General features: G+C 51.5%; 1 protein-coding gene across 6 annotated transcripts in view; it reads left to right on the forward strand.

The window, feature by feature from the left end:
* CASK (peripheral plasma membrane protein CASK) overlaps nucleotides 1-23,779 on the forward strand; it is an 842,107-nt gene that overhangs the window by 119,626 nt on the left and 698,702 nt on the right. The gene's annotated exons all lie outside the window — the stretch shown is intronic.

Raw genomic sequence — 23,779 nt, forward strand, 5'->3', positions numbered from 1 at the left:
CTGGTGTCCACGTACCCGCTCTCACCTGTGAGTGACTGCTGGAGTCCACGTACCCGCTCTCATCTACAAGTGACTGCTGGAGTCCATGTACCCGCTCTCACCTATCAGTGCTGGAGTCCACGTACCCGCTCTCACCTACGAGTGACTGCTGGAGTCCATATACCCTCTCTCACCTATCAGTGACTGCTGGAGTCCGCGTACCCGCTCACACCTATCAGTGACTGCGGGAGTCCACGTACCCGCTCTCACCTACCAGTGAAGGCTGAAGTCCACGTACCCGCTGTCACCTATCAGTGACTGCTGGAGTTCACGTTCCCGCTCTCACCTGCCAGTGACTGCTGGAGTCCAGGAAACCGCTCTCACCTATCAGTGACTGCTGGAGTCCACGTACCCGCTCTCACCTTTCACTGCTGGAGTACAGGAACCCGCTCTCACCTGCCAGTGACTGCTGGAGTCCACGTACCCGCTCTCACCTATCAGTGACTGCTGGAGTCCACGTAGCCGCTCTCACCTATCAGTGACTGCTGGAGTCCACGTGCCCGCTGTCACCTGTCAGTGACTGCTGGAGTCCACGTACGCGCTCTCGCCTATCAGTGTCTGCTGGAGTCCATGTACCCGCTCTCACCTATCAGCGACTGCTGGAGTCCACGTATCCGCTCTCACCTATCAGTGACTGCTTGAGTCCACGTACCCGCTCTCACCTATCAGTGACTGCTGGAGTCCACGTACCCGCTCTCACCTATCAGTGACTGCTGGAGTCCACGTACCCGCTCTCACCTATCAGTGACTGCTGGAGTCCACGTACCCGCTCTCAACTATCAGTGACTGCTGGAGTCCACGTACCCGCTCTCACCTGTCAGTGACTGCTGGAGTCCACGTACCCGCTGTCACCTGTCAGTGACTGCTGGAGTCCACGTACCAGCTGTCACCTGTCAGTGACTGCTGGAGTCCACGTAGCCGCTCTCACCTATCAGTGACTGCTTGAGTCCACGTACCCGCTTTCACCTATCAGTGACTGCTGGAGTCCACGTACCCGCTCTGACCTGTCAGTGACTGCTGGAGTCCACGTACCCGCTCTCACCTGTCAGTGACTGCTGGAGTCCACGTACCCGCTCTCACCTATCAGTGACTACTGGAGTCCACGTACCCGCTCTCACCTATCAGTGACTGCTGGAGTCCACGTACCCGCTCTCATTTATCACTGACTGCTGGAGTCCACGTACCCGCTATCACCTATCAGTGGCTGCTGGAGTCCACGTACTCGCTCTGACCTATCAGTGACTGCTGGAGTCCACGTACCCGCTCTCACCTATCAGTGACTGCTGGAGTCCACGTACCTGCTCTCACCTACCAGTGACTGCTGGAGTCCACGTACCCGCTCTCACCTATCAGTGCTGGAGTCCACGTGCCCGCTCTCACCTATAAGTGACTGCTGGAGTCCACGTACCCGCTCTCACCTATCAGTGACTGCTGGAGTCCACGTACCCGCTCTCACCTATCAGTGACTGCTGGAGTCCACGTACCCGCTCTCACCTATCAGTGACTGCTGGAGTCCACGTACCCGCTCTCACCTATCAGTGACTGCTGGAGTCCACGTACCCGCTCTCACCTATCAGTGACTGCTTGAGTCCACGTACCCGCTCTCACCTATCAATGACTGCTGGAGTCCACGTACCCGCTCTCACCTATCAGTGACTGCTGGAGTAAACGTACCCGCTCTCACCTATCAGTGACTGCTGGAGTCCACGTACCCGCTCTCACCTATCAGTGACTGCTGGAGTCCAAGTACCCGCTCTCACCTATCAGTGACTGCTGGAGTCCACGTACCCGCTCTCACCTATCAATGACTGCTGGAGTCCACGTACCCACTCTCACCTATCAGTGACTGCTGGAGTCCACGTACCCGCTCTCACCTATCAGTGACTGCTGGAGTCCACGTACCTGCTCTCACCTATCAGTGACTGCTGGAGTCCACGTCCCCGCTCTCATCTATCAGTGACTGCTGGAGTCCACGTACCCGCTCTCACCTATCAGTGACTGCTGGAGTCCACGTACCCGCTCTCACCTATCAGTGACTGCTGGAGTCCACGTACCCGCTCTGACCTATCAGTGACTGCTGGAGTCCACGTACCCGCTCTGACCTATCAGTGACTGCTGGAGTCCACGTACCCGCTCTCACCTATCAATGCGTGCTGGAGTCCACGTACCCGCTCTCACCTATCAGTGACTGCTGGAGTCCACGTACCCGCTCTTACCTATCAATGCAGGCTGGAGTCCACGTACCCGCTCTCACCTATCACTGACTGCTGGAGTCCACGTACCCGCTCTCACCTATCACTGTCTGCTGGAGTCCACGTACCCGCTCTCACCTGTGAATGCGGGCTGGAGTCCACGTACCCGCTCTCACCTATCAGTGACTGCTGGAGTTCACGTACCCGCTTTCACCTATCAATGCAGGCTGGAGTCCACGTACCCGCTCTCACCTATCAGTGACTGCTGGAGTCCACGTACCCGCTCTCACCTATCAGTGACTGCTGGAGTCCATGTACCCGCTCCCACCTATCAGTGACTGCTAGAGTCCACATACCCGCCCTCAACTATCAGTGACTGCTGGAGTCCACGTACTCGCTCTCACCTGTCAGTGACTGCTGGAGTCCACGTACCCGCTCTCACCTATCAGTGACTGCTGGAGTCCACGTACCCGCTCTGACCTATCAGTGACTGCTGGAGCCCACGAACCCGCTCTCACCTATCAGTGACTGCTGGAGTCCACGTACCCGCTCTCACCTATCAGTAACTGCTGGAGTCTACGTACCCGCTCTCACCTACGAGTGACTGCTGGAGCCCATATACCCGCTCTGACCTGTCAGTGACTGCTGGAGTCCACGTACCCGCTCTCGCCTATCAGTGACTGCTGGAGTCCACGTACCGCTCTCACCTATCAGTGACTGCTGGATTCCACGTACCCGCTCTCACCTACGAGTGACTGCTGGAGTCCATATACCCGCTCTCACCTATCAGTGACTGCTGGAGTCTACGTACCCGCTCACACATATCAGTGACTGCTGGAGTCCACGTACCCGCTCTCACCTACCAGTGAAGGCTGAAGTCCATGTACCCGCTATCACCTATCAGTGACTGCTGGAGTCCACGTACCCGCTCTCACCTGCCAGTGACTGCTGGAGTCCATGAACCCGCTCTCACCTATCAGTGACTGCTGGAGTCCACGTACCCACTCTCACCTATCAGTGACTGCTGGAGTCCACGTACCCGCTCTCACCTACCAGTGACTGCTGGAGTTCTCGTATCCGCTCTCACCTACCAGTGACTGCTGGAGTCCTACGTACCCGCTCTCACCTATCAATGTAGGCTGGAGTCCATGTACCCGCTCTCGCCTACAAGTGACTGCTGGAGTCCACATACCCGCTCTCACCTCTCAGTGACTGCTGGAGTCCACGTACCCGCTCTCACCTACCAGTGACTGCTGGAGTTCTCGTACCCGCTCTCACCTACCAGTGACTGCTGGAGTCCACGTACCCGCTCTCGCCTACAAGTGACTGCTGGCGTCCACATACCCGCTCTCACCTCTCAGTGACTGCTGAAGCCCACGTACCCGCTCCCACCTATCAATGTAGGCTGGAGTCCACGTACCCGGTCTCACCTTCAAGTGACTGCTGGAGTCCACGTACCCGCTCTGAGCTGCAAATGACTGCTGGGGTCCACGTACCCGCTCTCAGCTACAAGTGAGTGCTGGAGTCCACGTACCCGCTCTCACCTCTCAGTGACTGATGGAGTCCACGTACCCGCTCTCACCTATCAGTGACTGTTGGAGTCCACGTACCTTCTCTCACCTATCACTGCTGGAGTCCACGTACCCGCTGTCACCTCTCAGTGACTGATGGAGTCCACGTACCCGCTCTCACCTATCAGTGACTGCTGGAGTCCACGTACCCACTCTCACCTCTCAGTGACTGCTGGAGTCCACGTACCCGCTCTCAGCTAGCAGTGACTGCTGGAGTCCACGTACCCGCTCTCACCTATCAGTGACTGCTGGAGTCCACGTACCCGCTCTCACCTATCAGTGACTGCTGGAGTCCACGTACCCGCTCTCACCTATCAGTGACTGCTGGAGTCCACGTACCCGCTCTCACCTATCAGTGACTGCTGGAGTCCACGTACCCGCTCTCACCTATCAGTGACTGCTGGAGTCCACGTACCCGCTCTCACCTATCAGTGACTGCTGGACTCCATGTACCCGCTCTCACTTATCAGTGATTGCTGGAGTCCACGTACGTGCTCTCACCTATCAGTGACTGCTGGAGTGCACGTACCCGCTCTCATCTACAAGTGACTGCTGGAGTCCATGTACCCGCTCTCACCTATCAATGCTGCAGTCCACGTACCCGCTCTCACCTACGAGTGACTGCTGGAGTCCATATACCCGCTCTCACCTATCAGTGACTGCTGGAGTCCACGTACCCGCTCTCACCTACCAGTGAAGGCTGAAGTCCACATACCCGCTATCACCTATCAGTGACTGCTGGAGTCCATGTACCCGCTCTCACCTTTCACTGCTGGAGTTCAGGAACCAGCACTCACCTGCCAGTGACTGCTGGAGTCCCCGTACCCGCTCACACCTATCAGTGACTGCTGGAGTCCACGTACCCGCTCTCACCTACCAGTGAAGGCTGAAGTCCACATACCCGCTATCACCTATCAGTGACTGCTGGAGTCCACGTACCCGCTCTCACCTGTCAGTGACTGCTGGAGTCCACGTACCCGCTCTCACCTATCAGTGACTGCTGGAGCCCACGTACCCGCTCTCACCTATCAATGACTGCTGGAGTCCACGTACTCGCTCTCACCTATCAGTGACTGCTGGAGTCCACGTACCCACTCTCACCTGTCAGTGACTGCTGGAGTCCACGTACCCGCTCTCACCTATCAGTGACTGCTGGAGTCCACGTACCCGCTCTCACCTGACAGTGACTGCTGGAGTCCACGTACCCGCTCTCACCTATCAGTGACTGCTGGAGTCTACGTACCCGCTCTCACCTATCAGTGACTGCTGGAGTCCACGTACCCGCTCTCACCTATCAGTGACTGCTGGAGTCCACGTACCCGCTCTCACCTATCAGTGACTGCTGGAGTCCACGTACCCGCTCTCATCTATCATTGACTGCTGGAGTCCACGTACCCGCTCTCACCTATCAGTGACTGCTGGAGACCACGTACCTGCTCTCACCTATCAGTGACTGCTGGAGTCCACGTACCCGCTCTCACCTATCAGTGACTGCTGGAGTCCACGTACCCGCTCTCACCTATCAGTGACTGCTGGAGTCCACGTACCCGCTCTCACCTATCAGTGACTGCTGGAGTCCACGTACCCGCTCTCACCTATCAGTGACTGCTGGAGTCCACGTACCCGCTCTCACCTATCAGTGACTGCTGGAGTCCACGTACCCGCTCTCACCTATCAGTGACTGCTGGAGTCCACGTACCCGCTCTCACCTATCAGTGACTGCTGGAGTCCACGTACCCGCTCTCACCTATCAGTGACTGCTGGAGTCCACGTACCCGCTCTCACCTATCAGTGACTGCTGGAGTCCACGTACCCGCTCTCACCTATCAGTGACTGCTGGAGTCCACGTACCCGCTCTCACCTATCAGTGACTGCTGGAGTCCACATACCCGGTCTCACCTGTCAGTGACTGCTGGAGCCCACGTACCCGCTCTCACCTATCAATGACTGCTGGAGTCCACGTACCAGCTCTCACCTATCAGTGACTGCTGGAGTCCACGTACCCGCTCTCACCTAACAGTGACTGCTGGAGTCCAAATACCAGCTCTCACCTATCAGTGACTGCTGGAGTCCACGTACCCGCTCTCACCTACGAGTGACTGCTGGAGTCCATATACCCTCTCTCACCTATCAGTGACTGCTGGAGTCCACGTACTCGCTCTCACCTATCAGTGACTGCTGGAGTCCACGTACCCGCTCTCACCTATCAGTGACTGCTGGAGTCCACGTACCCGCTCTCACCTATCAGTGACTGCTGGAGTCCACGTACCCGCTCTCATTTATCACTGACTGCTGGAGTCCACGTACCCGCTATCACCTATCAGTGACTGCTGGAGTCCACGTACCCGCTCTCACCTATCAGTGACTGCTGGAGTCCACGTACCCGCTCTCACCTATCAGTGACTGCTGGAGTCCACGTACCCGCTCTCACCTATCAGTGACTGCTGGAGTCCACGTACCCGCTCTCACCTATCAGTGACTGCTGGAGTCCACGTACCCGCTCTCACCTATCAGTGACTGCTGGAGTCCACGTACCCGCTCTCACCTATCAGTGACTGCTGGAGTCCACGTACCCGCTCTCACCTATCAGTGACTGCTGGAGTCCACGTACCCGCTCTCACCTATCAGTGACTGCTGGAGTCCACGTACCCGCTCTCACCTATCAGTGACTGCTGGAGTCCACGTACCCGCTCTCACCTATCAGTGACTGCTGGAGTCCACGTACCCGCTCTCACCTATCAGTGACTGCTGGAGTCCACGTACCCGCTCTCACCTATCAGTGACTGCTGGAGTCCACGTACACGCTCTCACCTATCAGTGACTGCTGGAGTCCACGTACCCGCTCTCACCTATCAGTGACTGCTGGAGTCCACGTACCCGCTCTCACCTATCAGTGACTGCTGGAGTCCACGTACCCGCTCTCACCTATCAGTGACTGCTGGAGTCCACATACCCGCTCTCACCTATCAGTGACTGCTGGAGTCCACGTACCCGCTCTCACCTATCAGTGACTGCTGGAGTCCACGTACCTGCTCTCACCTATCAGTGACTGCTGGAGTCCACGTACCCGCTCTCACCTATCAGTGACTGCTGGAGTCCACGTACCCGCTCTCACCTATCAGTGACTGCTGGAGTCCACGTACCCGCTCTCACCTATCAGTGACTGCTGGAGTCCACGTACCCGCTCTCACCTATCAGTGACTGCTGGAGTCCACGTACCCGCTCTCACCTATCAGTGACTGCTGGAGTCCACGTACCCGCTCTCACCTATCAGTGACTGCTGGAGTCCACGTACCCGCTCTCACCTATCAGTGACTGCTGGAGTCCACGTACCCGCTCTCACCTATCAATGACTTCTGGAGTCCACGTAGCTGCTCTCACCTATCAATGCGTGCTGGAGTCCACGTACCCGCTCTTACCTATCAGTGACTGCTGGAGTCCACGTACCCGCTCTCACCTATCACTGACTGCTGGAGTCCACGTACCCGCTGTCACCTATGATTGCTGGCTGGAGTCCACGTACCCGCTCTCACCTATCAGTGACTGCTGGAGTCCACGTACCCGCTCTCACCTATCAATGCAGGCTGGAGTCCACGTACCCGCTCTCACCTATCAGTGACTGCTGGAGTCCACGTACCCGCTCTCACCTGTCAGTGACTGCTGGAGTCCATGTACCCGCTCCCACATATCAGTGACTGCTAGAGTCCACATACCCGCTCTCAACTATCAGTGACTGCTGGAGTCCACATACTCGCTCTCACCTGTCAGTGACTGCTGGAGTCCACGTACCCGCTCTCACCTATCAGTGACTGCTGGAGCCCACGAACCCGCTCTCACCTATCAGTGACTGCTGGAGTCCACGTACCCGCTCTCACCTATCAGTAACTGCTGGAGTCCACGTACCCGCTCTCACCTACGAGTGACTGCTGGAGTCCATATACCCGCTCTCACGTGTCAGTGACTGCTGGAGTCCACGTACCGCTCTCATCTATCATTGACTGCTGGAGTCCACGTACCCGCTCTCACCTACGAGTGACTGCTGGAGTCCATATACCCGCTCTCACCTATCAGTGACTGCTGGAGTCTACGTACCCGCTCACACCTATCAGTGACTGCTGGAGTCCACGTACCCGCTCTCACCTACCAGTGAAGGCTGATGTCCACGTACCCGCTATCACCTATCAGTGACTGCAGGAGTCCACGTACCCGCTCTCACCTGCCAGTGACTGCTGGAGTCCATGAACCCGCTCTCACCTATCAGTGACTGCTGGAGTCCACGTACCCACTATCACCTATCAGTGACTGCTGGAGTCCACGTACCCGCTCTCACCTACCAGTGACTGCTGGAGTTCTAGTAACCGCTCTCACCTACCAGTGACTGCTGGAGTCCACGTACCCGCTCTCACCTATCAATGTAGGCTGGAGTCCACGTACCCGCTCTCGCCTACAAGTGACTGCTGGAGTCCACATACCCGCTCTCACCTCACAGTGACTGCTGGAGTCCACGTACCCGCTCTCACCTACCAGTGACTGCTGGAGTTCTCGTACCCGCTCTCACCTACCAGTGACTGCTGGAGTCCACGTACCCGCTCTCACCTATCAATGTAGGCTGGAGTCCACGTACCCGCTCTCGCCTACAAGTGACTGCTGGCGTCCACATACCCGCTCTCACCTCTCAATGACTGCTGAAGTCCACGTACCCGCTCCCACCTATCAATGTAGGCTGGAGTCCACGTACCCGCTCTCACCTTCAAGTGACTGCTGGAGTCCACGTACCCGCTCTCAGCTGCAAATGACTGCTGGGGTCCACGTACCCGCTCTCAGCTACAAGTCAGTGCTGGAGTCCACGTACCCGCTCTCACCTCTCAGTGACTGTTGGAGTCCACGTACCTTCTCTCACCTGTCAGTGACTGCTGGAGTCCACGTACCCGCTCTCACCTATCAATGACTGCTGGAGTCCACGTACCCCCTCACCTCTCAGTGACTGCTGGAGTCCATGTACCCGCTCTCACCTATCAATGTAAGCTGGAGTCCACGTACCCGCTCTCACCTATCAGTGACTGCTGGAGTCCACGTACCCACTCTCATCTATCAGTGACTGCTGGAGTCCACGTACCCGCTCTCACCTTCGAGTGACTGCTGGAGTCCATATACCCGCTCTCACCTATCAGTGACTGCTGGAGTCCGCGTTCCCGCTCACACCTATCAGTGACTGCTGGAGTCCATGTACCCGCTCTCACCTACCAGTGAAGGCTGAAGTCCACGTACCCGCTCTCACCTATCAGTGACTGCTGGAGTCCACATACCCGGTCTCACCTGTCAGTGACTGCTGGAGCCCACGTACCCGCTCTGACCTATCATTGACTGCTGGAGTCGACGTACTCGCTCTCACCTATCAATGCGTGCTGGAGTCCACGTACCCGCTCTCACCTATCAGTGACTGCTGGAGTCCACGTACCCGCTCTCACCTATCCCTGACTGCTGGAGTCCACGTACCCGCTCTCACCTATCAGTGACTGCTGGAGTCCACGTACCCGCTCTCACCTATCCCTGACTGCTGGAGTCCACGTACCCGCTATCACCTATCAGTCACTGCTGGAGTCCACGTACTCGCTCTGACCTATCAGTGACTGGAGTCCACGTACCCGCTCTCACCTATCAGTGACTGCTTGAGTCCACGTACCCGCTCTCACCTATCAGTGACTGCTGGAGTCCACATACCCGCTCTGACCTATTAGTGACTGCTGGAGTCCACGTACCCGCTCTGACCTATCATTGACTGCTGGAGTCGACGTACACGCTCTTACCTATCAACGCAGGCTGGAGTCCACGTACCCGCTCTCACCTATCACTGACTGCTGGAGTCCACGTACACGCTCTTACCTATCAATGCAGGCTGGAGTCCACGTACCCGCTCTCACCTATCACTGACTGCTGGAGTCCACGTACCCGCTCTCACCTATCACTGTCTGCTGGAGTCCACTTACCCGCTCTCACCTATCAATGCTGGCTGGAGTCCACGTACCCGCTCTCACCTATCAGTGACTGCTGGAGTCCACGTACCCTCTCTCACCTATCAATGCTAGCTGGAGTTCATGTACCCGCTGTCACCTATCAGTGACTGCTGGAGTCCACGTACCCGCTCTCAACTCTCAGTGACTGCTGGAGTCCACGTACCCGCTCTCACCTGTTAGTGACTGCTGGAGTCCACGTACCCGCTCTCACCTATCAGTGACTGCTGGAGTCCACGTACCCGCTTTCACCTATCAGTGACTGCTGGAGTCCACGTACCCGCTCTCACCTGTCAGTGACTGCTGGAGTCCACGTACCCGCTCTCACCTGTCAGTGACTGCTGCAGTCCACGTACCCGCTCTCACCTATCAGTGACTACTGGAGTCCGTGTACCCGCTCTCACCTATCAGTGACTGCTGGAGTCCACGAACCCGCTCTCACCTATCACTGACTGCTGGAGTCCACGTACCCGCTATCACCTATCAGTGACTGCTGGAGTCCACTTACTCGCTCTCACCTATCAGTGACTGCTGGAGTCCACGTACCCGCTCTCACCTATCAGTGACTACTGGAGTCCGTGTACCCGCTCTCACCTATCAGTGACTGCTGGAGTCCACGAACCCGCTCTCACCTATCAGTGACTGCTGGAGTCCACGTACCCGCTCTCACCTATCACTGACTGCTGGAGTCCACGTACCCGCTCTCATCTATCAGTGACTGCTGGAGTCCACGTACTCGCTCTGACCTATTCAGTGACTGCTGGAGTCCACGTACCCGCTCTCACCTGTCAGTGACTGCTTGAGTCCACGTACCCGCTCTCACCTATCAGTGACTGCTGGAGTCCACGTACCCGCTCTCACCTATCAGTGACTGCTGGAGTCCACGTACCCGCTCTCACCTATCAGTGACTGCTGGAGTCCACGTACCCGCTCTGACCTATTAGTGACTGCTGGAGTCCACGTACCCGCTCTCACCTATCAGTGACTGCTGGAGTCCACGTACCCGCTCTCACCTATCAATGCGTGCTGGAGTCCACGTACCCGCTCTCACCTATCAGTGACTCCTGGAGTCCACGTACTCGCTCTTACCTATCAATGCAGGCTGGAGTCCACGTACCCGCTCTCACCTATCACCGACTGCTGGAGTCCACGTACCCGCTCTCACCTATCTCTGTCTGCTGGAGTCCACGTACCCGCTCTCACCTATCAATGCGGGCTGGAGTCCACGTACCCGCTCTCACCTATCAGTGACTGCTGGAGTCCACGTACCCGCTCTCACCTATCAGTGACTGCTGGAGTCCACGTACCCGCTCTCGCCTATCAGTGACTGCTGGAGTCCACGTACCCGCTCTCACCTATCAGTGACTGCTGGAGTCCACGTACCCGCTCTCACCTATCAGTGACTGCTGGAGTCCACGTACCCGCTCTCACCTATCAGTGACTGCTGGAGTCCACGTAGCCGCTCTCACCTATCAGTGACTACTGGAGTCCACGTACCCGCTCTCACCTATCAGTGACTGCTGGAGTCCACGTACCCGCTCTCACCTATCAGTGACTGCTGGAGTCCACGTACCCGCTCTCACCTATCAGTGACTGCTGGAGTCCACGTACCCGCTCTCACCTATCAGTGACTGCTGGAGTCCACGTACCCGCTCTCACCTATCAGTGACTGCTGGAGTCCACGTACCCGCTCTCACCTATCAGTGACTGCTGGAGTCCACGTACCCGCTCTCACCTATCAGTGACTGCTGGAGTCCACGTACCCGCTCTCACCTATCAGTGACTGCTGGAGTCCACGTACCCTCTCTCACCTATCAGTGACTGCTGGAGTCCACGTACCCGCTCTCACCTATCAGTGACTGCTGGAGTCCACGTACCCGCTCTCACCTATCAGTGACTGCTGGAGTCCACGTACCCACTCTCACCTATCAGTGACTGCTGGAGTCCACGTACCCGCTCTCACCTATCAGTGACTGCTGGAGTCCACGTACCCGCTCTCACCTATCAGTGACTGCTGGAGTCCACGTACCCGCTCTCACCTATCAGTGACTGCTGGAGTCCACGTACCCGCTCTCACCTATCAGTGACTGCTGGAGACCACGTACCCGCTCTCACCTATCAGTGACTGCTGGAGTCCACGTACCTGCTCTCACCTATCAGTGACTGCTGGAGTCCACGTACCCGCTCTCACCTATCAGTGACTGCTGAGTCCACGTACCCACTCTCACCTATCAGTGACTGCTGGAGTCCACGTACCCACTCTCACCTATCAGTGACTGCTGGAGTCCACGTACGCGCTCTCACCTATCAGTGACTGCTGGAGTCCACGTACCCGCTCTCACCTATCAGTGACTGCTGGAGTCCACGTACCCGCTCTCACCTATCAGTGACTGCTGGAGTCCACGTACCCGCTCTCACCTATCAGTGACTGCTGGAGACCACGTACCCGCTCTCACCTATCAGTGACTGCTGGAGTCCACGTACCCGCTCTCACCTATCAGTGACTGCTGGAGTCCACGTACCTGCTCTCACCTATCAGTGACTGCTGGAGACCACGTACCCACTCTCACCTATCAGTGACTGCTGGAGTCCACGTACCCGCTCTCACCTATTAGTGACTGCTGGAGTCCACGTACCCGCTCTCACCTATCAGTGACTGCTGAGTCCACGTACCCACTCTCACCTATCAGTGACTGCCGGAGACCACGTACCCGCTCTCACCTATCAGTGACTGCTGGAGTCCACGTACCCACTCTCACCTATCAGTGACTGCTGGAGTCCACGTACCCGCTCTCACCTATCAGTGACTGCTGGAGTCCACGTACCCGCTCTCACCTATCAGTGACTGCTGGAGTCCACGTACCCGCTCTCACCTATCAGTGACTGCTGGAGTCCACGTACCCGCTCTCACCTATCAGTGACTGCTGGAGTCCACGTACCCGCTCTCACCTATCAGTGACTGCTGGAGTCCACGTACCCGCTCTCACCTATCAGTGACTGCTGGAGTCCACGTACCCGCTCTCACCTATCAGTGACTGCTGGAGTCCATGTACCCGCTCTCACCTATCAGTGACTGCTGGAGTCCACGTACCCGCTCTCACCTATCAGTGACTGCTGGAGTCCACGTACCCGCTCTCACCTATCAGTGACTGCTGGAGTCCACGTACCCGCTCTCACCTATCAGTGACTGCTGGAGTCCACGTACCTGCTCTCACCTATCAGTGACTGCTGGAGTCCACGTACCCGCTCCCACATATCAGTGACTGCTGGAGTCCACGTACCCGCTCTCACCTATCAGTGACTGCTGGAGTCCACGTACCCGCTCTCACCTATCAGTGACTGCTGGAGTCCATGTACCCGCTCTCACCTATCAGTGACTGTTGGAGTCCACGTACCCGCTCTCACCTATCAGTGACTGCTGGAGTCCACGTACCCGCTCTCACCTATCAGTGACTGCTGGAGTCCACGTACCCGCTCTCACCTATCAGTGACTGCTGGAGTCCACGTACCCGCTCTCACCTATCAGTGACTGCTGGAGTCCATGTACCCGCTCTGACCTATCAGTGACTGCTGGAGTCCACGTACCCGCTCTGACCTATCAGTGACTGCTGGAGTCCACGTACCCGCTCTGACCTATCAGTGACTGCTGAGAGATTTCAGTAAAATTCTGAGGAATGGGACAGTTGTGCTATATTTTGAAATCTTTATTGAGGAAAAGTTTCGCCAGCCAGTGGCTTCTTCAGTCTTTTACAGAGAAGAATAGTGAAAGATTACATAGAGAATGAGGTAATCAATCCTTCAGTCTTGAGTCGATGTGTTTAGTCCATCATTGTTGAGAAAAGTATAGCATCTTCTCGGAGACGTGACTTGTATACTGCAGTCAAGCGGGTTGAAGCAGTAGGAGACGGAGTCACCACTGGACAAATCCACTAGTGTAACGAGGTAATGACTCTAGGTTAGGGAACTTGTAGATGTATCTCCTCTGATGCTGCTGTCTCCTTTGTATTGGACTGGAAGCTTGCTGTGTAGGCGAAACGTTTTGGAATAAAGATACCTAATTGTTGCATGTGTGTCTTATCAAGTGATCGCATGCAAACTAAAATTGGGAATGCTCTATTTGCAAGTGATTAGCTGGCACCTGAGTGAACATTTCTCTACCTGCAGAACACCAGCCTTTAAAATTTCAAGACGATTAAACCAGGCGTTAAGTTACCCCCCGAAACCCTCTCCAGGTAAACTCCAGGTAAACTCCAGGTAAACGGGTGAATATCTTGAAGGAAGGGAATATATTTTAGGCTTGCCCCAGGCCGGGCTCTAGGAGTAGAAAAACTCTCGGAACTCAGCAAAGTTATATCAAAGGTATACTTTTTGGAGTATACCTGATAACCACACAATAAAATACTCATTTGTCTCTCATTGACAAAGTGAATACGTGTCCCAATTACAAGTAAAAAGGGTAATTCGTATCCTAATAAGGCAGAGAATTCACATAGTTTATAGCAAAACAGACAATTCGTGCCCAGTATCCCAGGAAGGAAAACAATAATTCGTTCATAGACACGAAACTGGTTGGGTTCACGTCACCACGACGAGACATAACACTTGAATAGTGTACCAGTACAAAGTGAAGATATTGTGTCCTCGTAATGTCATCTCGTGAAGACTCTTCCTTACATTACCTTCCCTGGGTAACAACAGCAGCAGCGGGCTGTTAAAACCAAACGTAAATATTTCATCACAAACTGAAGTAAAGTGTGGTAACATACCTGCCACACAGCGAGTAACTGTGTGTGGAGGAGCTGTACGTAGACACATACCTGCAATGGTAAGATTTATATTAATGTCTCATCATAAACTATGGCGAGTGAGTCTTAAAACTAGCAGGCCAGTGCGTTAACCACTGGACCATGTCAACCTAACAAGACTGATCCAGCTAGATATATTTCTGTACACCATAGGAATGTTAGCAAGGGGACCCACAAATGCATTTCCAGTTTTCAATGTCTTCACTTGTATCTTATATAACAACCATTCGATGGATAATACAGTCACAATACAGTGGCTGGAACAATTCACCAATATTCCACACTCACCATATTTTGATCTGGCTTGGTCGGTCTAGTCACAACAGAGGCAAGAAATAGAGGTCAGTAGACACAGTGAGAAAGGGAAGATGGTTGGGGAGGGGGAGGGGGGACGGGGAGGGGGAGAGGGGACGGGGAGAGGGAGAAGGGACGGGGAGGGGGGAATGGGGAGGGGGGAAGAAATACGAGTAGTATTAGTTGTAGTGGTCATAGAATCAGCGGAAGTGGGAGTAGCAGTTATAATGGTAGTGGTAGAAACAGTACTAGCAACAGTAGTTGTAATGAAGTATTGGAGGTAGAAGCAACAGTGTAGTAGTAAAAAATCATTTAGCAGCAACAACAGTTGCAGCGACAATAACAACAGTAGCAACAATAGTAGTAATAGTAGGAGCAGCGGAAGCAACAACAGTAGCAGCATAGATCTGCTGGCCCACTCTGGGCAGGACTATTTAAAGAGTAATGAGAATAAAGGGAAAAGAACACTGGTGTACAGTTCTGGACATTAATGTCTTGAACCCTACACAAATGTCCTTTTCCAGAAATTGTGGGTATAACCAGACCAACACATGACCATAAGAACTATAGTAGGCCTACTGACTCAGCCTAAAAGAATGGTGAGGAGGAGACAAAGGTCAGTCTGATGAGTGTTCTGACAGACCTAATAAAGAGCACAAGTGTTCGCCTTGCTGACATTAAATACTTTTTTCTACCATGTCCCGTTCAGGCCAGGAGAAATATCGGAGCTGGAACAAATACAGAGATCGTTTACGACTCACATTGAGCCTGTAAAGCACCTAAACTACTGGGAACTCCTTCAGGTCTTGAACATGTACTCATTGGAGCGGAGAGAGAGATACATGATAATATATACGTGGAAGGTACTTGAGGGCTTGGTAACAAATCTGCACACTGCCATAACAACATACTGGAGTGAGAGATATGGGAGGAAGTGTAAAATAAACCCAGTGAAGAGCAGGGGTGCGGTGGGGACAATAAGGGAACACTGTATCAACATCCGGGGTCCCAGACTATTCAACATCTTACCAGAAGATATCAGAAACACAGCTGGAACAAGTGTAGAAGTCTTCAAGAGGAAACTGGACAAGTATCTTCACCAGGTGCCAGATCAACCAGGCTGTGATGGATATGTGGGGCAGCGGGCCTCCAGCAGCAACAGCCTGGTTGACCAGGCGAGCACCAGACGAGCCTGGTCCATGACCGGGCTCAGAGAGTAGATAAACTCTCGAAACTCTTCAAAGGTTTATATATCAAAGGTATGTTAAATATCACAACCATCATATTAACAAGGCCTCTGCTAGAACTCTCTGCTCTTTATCTGTCCTTCGAAGATCCAGTTTTGTCGAGTCAGCCCTGATACATATTTCTATCACGAATCTTAGTCCTGGCTCAATTTCTATATGTGCTCGCCTTTGACGAAGAATTAGACTCGTGTGCAACATCTGGGTATTTTTATTTGTAGACGTTTTGTCAACCAGTGACTTTATTAATACAAGAATATAATGTAAAGAATGCAGATTTATATCTAAAAGATGAGATAATCAATCTTTCAGCCGGGGGGGCGGGGGGGGGCGGCCTGCCCCGGGTGACACCACTCCTAGCGACGCCTCTACCCTCAGTCTTGGTGGAGAGCACCGTAGTCATGTACATGCCCGCCTTTCTTAAACAGTACATCATTATATGCTTTAAACTTTAGAACACTCGTTATTTGACCTGACCTGACCTGACCTTTGCCGCCTCCACCCTCTCTCCTCTTGACCTGTCTTCTGTCTTTCTTTAGCCTTTCCTGTCTTCTAACTTCTCCCTCTCCTCCCTGTCTCTCTTCCTTCGTTTTCTTTAATATCCAGGGCCAGTAATCCCAGCACAGTTCTTCTCTGTCACCTTGGGAAGAGATGTTAGTGCTGAGATACATCAACCTTCACCACCTTGAGAAGTAATATATTCTCATTACTCACTCCTGTCCGGCGTAAGCCAGTACAACTCCTGCAGTGCTTCTCTTATTTTGGACCTTATTTACTACTATATTGCTTCCATCACTACTCATACTACCACCATTACTACTACCACTACTACCTAATTACTACCACTGCTGATACTATTACCACTGCTATTAATTCTACTACCACTACTACTACTACTTGCCGCTTTCTCCCCCCTTCATCATCCCATCTCGTAGTGCATTCTGGCCAACCCATCTTACCTCCTTATACTACTACCACTGAGGTGGTCAGTCCCTCAGCCTCAGGCTAAGGGAATGACCACCTCAAACCATTTCTCCAAGGTTGATGGACTAATTACATCATCTTTACCTCGTCACTACTACTTATAATACCTTCTCTGTAGTTGACTGATAAAGCCTACCCCGTAGGCGAAAAGCTACAACAATGATCATACCCAACTGTTGCCCATGTGTCTTACTAAACTATACTCGTCTTCTTGTCTCTGTATTACGACTGAAGAAACCCCCCTGTGGTGAAACGTTTCCTCAATGTGTTTAACCGTGCACTTGTACATTTATCTACATGTCATTTATTCTGGCCTTCTCTACTTTGTCCGGCCTCATTTGTGATTTGACAATGGTCTGGGAAGAACCGAAACGCCATCAGAGGTTTTCTTTCCCAACTGTGGGTTATTCTTGAACCTCTGGACCATATACAACACTTCCTCAAATTCTGTGGATTTCTCACATACGATTTGCAGCAAATTTCTCTATTTATGTTTAAGTTAGGTTAAGTTTAGTTAGGTAAGGTCTACCTAGGTTTAGTTAAGGTAGGTTAAGTGTAGTTGGGTTTGGTTATATTTAGTTAGGTTTGATTACAGCGTCCTTTATTTATTAACCTGTTATAACATACAACAGCACAATATATAAAATACAAGATAATGATGGAAAGTTCTGATGCGAGCAGAAAATGTGGACCAACCCAAGTGTAGCTGACAGATTATGTCATGTTATTACTGAAGAATTGAGACACTTATGCAACATGTGGGAATCTTTATTGAAGAAACGTTTCGCCACACAGTGGCTTCATCAGTCTTATACACAGCAGAAAGGTGTAAGGAGAGAGGAGTTTGAGGTAATCAGTCCCTCAGCCTGGAGTCGATGTGTTCAGTCCATCACTCTTGTAGGAAGTGCAGCATAGGGTCAGAGAGGTGGCTTATATACTGCAGTCAGGTGAGCCGAAGCAGGAGGATTCGGGATCTGTCAGACACTGCTATATCATGGGATCTTGATACAAAGAATTCTTCAACACTTGTCCAATCTTTGGACGAAGACCTGCTTACACTAGTGGATGGTACCACTGTGATCCCGCCTCCTGCTTCCACTCACCTGACTACAGTATATAAGTCACTTCTCTGACCCTATGCTGTACTTCCTACAAGAATGATGGACTGAACACATCGATTCCAGGCTGAGGGACTGATTACCTCAAACTCCTCCTCTCCTTGTACCTTCCTGCTTTGTACTGGACTGATGAAGCCACTGTGTGGGGGGAAACGTTTCTGCAATAGATATTCCCATATGTTGCATGTCTCAATTCTTCAACTTGTCGGTTTTCAAAACCATTCATCACATAATCACTGTTGAGGACCCACTAAACAGTCACCCATTTGACTGTGTTAGCAACAATGAAATACTGTTCTGAGAACGAGCTCTGCTGTCACTCATATAAACTGTTTAAGTAAATTATATCTATCACATCTGAGAATGTCTGGTGACGAGAGAAGTGTTGTGGGTACTATCCACCTTATGTTGCAGGATGATGGAGTCAGGGAGTGGTACAACCATGTCTGCAGGATGACACAACCAAGGTGTGGTACAACCATGCCTGTTTATTGGTGCAGCCAGGGTGTGGTACAACCATGCCTGCTGGATAATGGAACCAGGGTGTGGTACAACCATGCCTGCTGGATGTAACCAGCCTGGTTGAAAATGAAGTGAGGGGTGTGGTACAGCCATGCCTGCTTTATGATATAGCCAGGGTGTGGTACAACCATGCCTGCAACAAGGAACATATATCTACCCAATATATTTCACTGATTAATCTCGTTATATTATATTCAAGAAGTTTTGGAAAAAGGTACATGTTTGGGGGTTCTAGTTGCAATGTACCAACATTGTGGCTCGCACACAGCCGTAAGTCTACGCCAGATAAATCTTCCTACGAGGCTGGTGTAGAGTGACAATCTAACGTTGTTGTGTTAATATTAAGATATATCCGGAGAAACAACCAATCCAGTTCCTGCCGCTTTCCCTCACGGTGTTCCCAAGCTATGATAACTGCATCTAATGTGCACCCAGTAGGCATAACATTTATTCCCATATCGATCACAGATCAAGATGAATAAAGATCAACGAATCAAAACTGGGGTTTCTAAACGAGTTTAAAGTGGTAGTAATAGTGGTAGTAACATTATTATTATTATTATTATTATTATTATTATTATTAACTAGCAAACGTTAAACCTGTAAGAGTTATACAGTGCCTGGGAAGTGGGATGACAAGTGGAAATCGGATTTGACTGGAGGACAAGGAAATTTCCTCTACATTAAGTATCAAGAGTCTAGAAGGTTTGTGACAACTCCTCCAGACGGTGGTATGATAACTAGGTCAGTGGAAAACTCTTGATCATTTTCCCCGAGTGTTTCCGCTGGCGAAACGTTCCGGTGGCCGGGCCACCACTTGGAAAAGGCCCGGGCCGGGAGAATACCGGCTAATCTTTAATAATAATAAGAAACGTTCCGGCAATACACTCTTAAGTGTTGCAAATGTGTATGTCTCCATTCAACAACTTGTCGGTACTGTACACCATAATACAAACACTGACCCATGCTAGGCACGTTCAACTCACCCCCACTCGTGTGCCTACACAGTCTGTGGATCTGCTCTACACTCACCCAAACATAAATCTAACAATAGCATTTTCTTTTTCAGTATATTTAATGTCTCCTCAGAATGAACAGTGTTGAACAACAACTGCTGTGTTCTCTTGTCAACACCTGCAATATTAAAGGGGTTTAAAGCCGATCGACTACGCGAGGGTCATTAAGGCTGCATGTCACCTGTTACCCACCAGTCAACAATACTTTAATACATCAAATAGCGAGTAAACATTCGGTGTATATACTCTATATATACACTGTATATATATTCAGTGTATATATCCTGTACTGCGGTAATATTTCATGCATAATTAATATTACATCAAAGCTAATGATAATAAATTTTAAATGCATATAATTGTGTACAATAATCGGATTATTATATTATTTTTATTTATTTTACGATGATGATGATGATGATGATGATGATGATGATGATGATGATGATGATGATGATGATGATGATGATGATGATGATGATGATGATGATGATGATGATGATGATGATGATGATGATGATGATGATGATGATGATGATGATGATGATGATGATGATGATGATGATGATGATGATGATGATGATGATGATGATGATGATGATGATGATGATGATGATGATGATGATGATGATGACGATGATGATGATGATGATGATGATGATGATGATGATGATGACGACGACGACGACGACGACGACTCGTGTGGATTAGTGTTGCTACGATTTAAGAATTTGTCAGTCGTTTAAAATACCTCATCTAGTGTCACATTAAGCGAAGGATGGTATGGTACTGAAGTTGTTTGTACTTACCACTGGTGGTGGCAGCAGCACCACTGTGACGGAACACTGTTAACGTCACACTGGACGGAACACTGTTATCGTAACACTGGATGGAACACTGTTAACATAACACTGGATGGAACACTGTTAACGTAACACTGGATGGAACACTTGACGGAACACTGTTAACGTAACACTGGACGGAACACTTGATGGAACACTGTTAACGTAACACTGGACGGAACACTTAACAGAATACTGTTAACGTAACACTGGACGGAACACTTGATGGAACACTGTTAACGTAACACTGGACGGAACACTTAACAGAATACTGTTAACGTAACACTGGACGGAACACTTGATGGAACACTGTTAACGTAACACTGGACGGAACACTTGACGGAACACTGTTAACGTAACACTGGACGGAACACTGTTAACGTAACACTGGACGGAACACTGTTAACGTAACACTGGACGGAGCACTTAACAGAATACTGTTAACGTAACACTGGACGGAACACTTGATGGAACACTGTTAACGTAACGCTGGACGGAACACTTTCTCCCCCCCCCACACACACAGTTTGGTCTCTGAGGTCTGAATGAGTAGGCGAAGCAGCTTGGGTTTCGCCCGTTAAGTGAAGCCGTTTATGAACACGCTCATGAACACTCATAAACAATCATTACCACGCTCATGAATACTCATGAACACGCTCATGAACACTCATGAACACGCTCATGAACACTCATGAACACGCTCATGAACACTCAAGAACACTGATGAACACGCTCAAGAACACTCATGAATACGCTCAAGAACACTCATGAACACTCATGAACACTCATGAACACGCTCATGAACACTCATGAACACGCTCATGAACACGCTCATGAACACTCATGAACACACTCATGAACACGCTCATGAACACTCATGAACACGCTCATGAACACTCATGAACACGCTCATGAACACTCATGAACACGCTCATGAACACGCTCATGAACACTCATGAACACACTCATGAACACGCTCATGAACACTCATGAACACGCTCATGAACACTCATGAACACGCTCATGAACACTCATGAACACGCTCATGAACACTCATGAACACGCTCATGAACACGCTCATGAACACTCATGAACACACTCATGAACACGCTCATGAACACTCATGAACACACTCATGAACACGCTCATGAACACGCTCATGAACACTCATGAACACGCTCATGAACGCTCATGAACACTCATGAACACGCTCATGAACACTCATGAACACGCTCATGAACACTCATGAACACGCTCATGAACGCTCATGAACACTCATGAACACTCAAGAATACGCTCATGTGAATATTATGCAGAGAATATGTAGCATAGAAATTAGAAAACAATGAGGGGGTTACAAGAGGTGCAGTTCAGAGGACTGAGGAAGGTTTATTGTGGAGTTTTGGTCATTTAGAGAAGATGGAGCAGAAGAGGATGACCGGGAGTATGTGTAAACCTGGGGAAGAAAGAAGTAAGGGTGTATCTCAGGAGAGAGTATGAATGAGGTTTTGAGTGGTAGGGGCTTGAGTATCCTGCAGGCGTGTGTAGTGTATTATATTGGAGTGGAGACAAGTGGTTTTAATGATTTGAAGTGCTGTTGAAGTGTGAGCAGAGTGACATTTATGAAGGGATTCAGAGAAAAGAGGTTAGCCGGACTCGAGTCCTGGAGGTGGATTGTACAGTGCCTCTGAAAGAGAGATGGGGTTGTAGGTTTTCAGACGATCGTTTGAACCGTGATGTCAGCACACTGAAGGCAAGACAGCGATTGAGTGATGGTGAATGTGTTTTCTTTTATTTTAGTCATTCTACATTAGTGGAAGATGGCAGGTGTGAGTGAAGCAAATGATGGGGGGGAGGGGGAGGGGGTGTGGGGTTGTTGTGGTAGTTTAAAGGATCGTCTGTTGTTTGTCAACTACAATAGACAACACCTAGTTATAATAGTCTTCAGGTCCGTCCCTGGGTCTGTCCTCGGGTCTGTCCCCGGATCTGTCCTCGGATCTGTCGCTGGGTCTGTCCCCGGGTCTGTTCCCGGATCTGTCGCTGGGTCTGTCCCCGGATCTGTCGCTGGGTCTGTCCCCGGGTCTATACCTGGGTTTGTCCCTGGGCTTGTCCCTGGGTCTGTCCCCGGGCCTGTCCCCGGGTCTGTCCCTGGGTTTGTCCCCGGGTCTGTCCCTGGGTCTGTTCCCGGGTCTGTCCCCGGTTCTGTCGCTGGGTCTGTCCCTGGGTTTGTCCCTGGACTTGTCCCTGGGCCTGTCCCCGGGTCTGTCCCCGGGCCTGTCCCCGGGTCTGTCCCTGGGGTTGTCCCCGGGTCTGTCCCTGGGTTTGTCCCCGGGTCTGTCCCCGGGTCTGTCCCCGGGTCTATTCCTGGGTCTGTCCCCGGGCTTGTCCCCGGGTTCGTCCCTGGGCCTGTCCCTGGGTTTGTCCTCGGGTCTGTCTCTGGGTCTGTCCCTTTGCCTGTCCCCGGGTCTGTCCCCGGGTCTGTCCCCGGGTCTGTCCCTGGGCCTGTCCCCGGACTGTCCCTGGGTACTCACGGTAACTATCGCAGGTGGTAACTTAGCATTTCTACAACCCTGTGTCTTGTAGTCGTTACAGATGTGTGCTAACATCATTACCACTCCCGAGTTGCCCTCATGATTTCCACGTTAGCTAGAGATACTCTCTCATTTCCCTCTCATTTTCCTCACTCCCTTCCTCTCATCTTCCACATTCACTCATCTCCCTCACTCCCCCCTCATTCATTTTATAAATTATCATCATGTAGAGATGTCTCTCTGGCTGGTGTTATTCACTCACAAACTTTATTCAATATTATAATTGGCTAGGAATTAATTATCTTAAATTGTTGCTGTTTGGCTGTTGTGGTGAGTTATTGTATATATAGGAAGACAGGTGGTCGTAAGACAGGTGGAGATGTAACATGGGCAGGCACAAAGGGTATTTTATTATGAAAACGTTTAAATTTCAGGAGGTTGTTCACATCTGGTGTTGAACACACCACAAGGAGACATGCAGTGCTCCCGTGTGGTGTTGTGGTGAACAACACTCTTAATACAGAGAACTGTTCTCCTCTGTATTGCACTGAGGAAGCCACTGGTTGGCGAAACGTTTCTAGAACAAAGATACCAAAGTGTTGCACAAATG

The sequence above is a fragment of the Cherax quadricarinatus genome, chromosome 59 (genome assembly GCF_038502225.1).
Source record: "Cherax quadricarinatus isolate ZL_2023a chromosome 59, ASM3850222v1, whole genome shotgun sequence".
Lineage (NCBI taxonomy): Eukaryota > Metazoa > Arthropoda > Malacostraca > Decapoda > Parastacidae > Cherax > Cherax quadricarinatus.